We start from the raw sequence: 1,428 nt of genomic DNA, 5'->3' as shown, positions 1-1,428 counted from the left end.
TACAAAAAGTATTCTCGTCGCTTCATAACGTTACGGTTGAACCACTGATGGTAGATGGACTATTCTGACGATGTCTTTCATACTTTTCTGGACCTTGACAGTGTAATTTACTTGGCAGTCAATGGGACAGTCACAAGCCTCCCGGTTTTCATCCAGAATATCTTGAATTGTGTTCTGAAGACGAACGAAGCTTTTACGGGTTTGGAACGACATGGGGGTAAGTGAAGTTAATGACAAAATTTTCATTTTGGGGTGGAGTATCCCTTTAAATGACTTAAACTACCAGTAGGTGGTGGTAAGTCACAATCTTAATTAAGCGAGTCATTCATTCAGCCAATTAGTTCAGAAAGTTGACTCATTCAGAAAAGAAGCAAGTGATCTCTTTTCTGCTGTGAATGTCAATTCTTTAGTGACTTCTTCAACTCTTGTGTAAAATATAATAGAACTGCATAGCTGCTTTCTATAACAGGCAACATCACGGCAGTGTTAATTTCGTTGACGAATAATTTCCGTCATAATTTTCGTCAACGACATTTGTTTCACTGACGACAATGAGACGATAACGAACTAAAACACTTTGAATGACAAAAACTATGATGAAAATTTATTGACATTTTCGTCAAAGAAATAAAAACGAGACGAAAATGTTAGGGAGGGACGATTTGGGAAGAGATTCATTCAGAACGAATCTGCTGCATAATTAGGAGGTTAGATGCGTACATATGAATCATATGAACCAGCGGGACATAAGCTAAAATACACTTGCTGCAGTCAAATTTCAGCTGCTATTACACCGAATGAAATGTGGTTGACGTGTTTGACTCTTGACATGCAGGGAAAAAAAAAACATTGGCGGCACCATCACATTTTATATGCTTGTTAATGGTTTAATAAACCTCAAACACAAATATTTCATATGATTTAATAGATATCCTCATAATGAACAACTTTTTCTTGTTCAATTTGTGTAAAAAGTTTGTTGCCAAACAAAGGCTATATTGTAAGAAGATTCATTTTTCCATCATTTAAAAATGTTTCTGCCAAATAATAATTATATTAAGCACAAACACTGAGACTGGTTGACATCATATGAGCAAACGTCAGACATGCAATAAATAAATCAAACATTATTAAATCTACATTGCTTAGAATCAAAGCAAGATAAACTCATAGTTTACTGAGCAAGAAACTAACACCAACAATAAAATAATTTTATTGACAAGACATTTAATACACTGTATTATATAGAATATAGTAAATGTTGATTTTGTATCCTGGCCAATGTAATATTTTCATGAAATTTGCTACAAAATATTTTGGTATAAATATTGGCATAGTTCATGCAAAATACAGTATATATATTAGCGCTGTCAAACGATAAATTGCGATTAATTGCATCCAAAATAAAAGTTTTTGTTTGCATAATAT

At 33.3% G+C, this 1,428-nt stretch overlaps 1 protein-coding gene across 2 annotated transcripts in view; it reads left to right on the top strand.

Annotated features, from left to right (window-relative positions):
* LOC107713164 (calcium/calmodulin-dependent protein kinase type II subunit alpha) overlaps positions 1 to 1,428 on the top strand; it is a 41,954-nt gene that overhangs the window by 30,769 nt on the left and 9,757 nt on the right. The window lies entirely within an intron of this gene.

Source organism: Sinocyclocheilus rhinocerous, unplaced genomic scaffold (assembly GCF_001515625.1).
Source record: "Sinocyclocheilus rhinocerous isolate Xijiao unplaced genomic scaffold, SAMN03320098_v1.1 scaffold387, whole genome shotgun sequence".
Taxonomy (NCBI): Eukaryota; Metazoa; Chordata; class Actinopteri; order Cypriniformes; family Cyprinidae; genus Sinocyclocheilus; species Sinocyclocheilus rhinocerous.
Note: the sequence above shows the minus strand (reverse complement) of the source record. Positions and strands in the feature narration are given on the sequence as shown.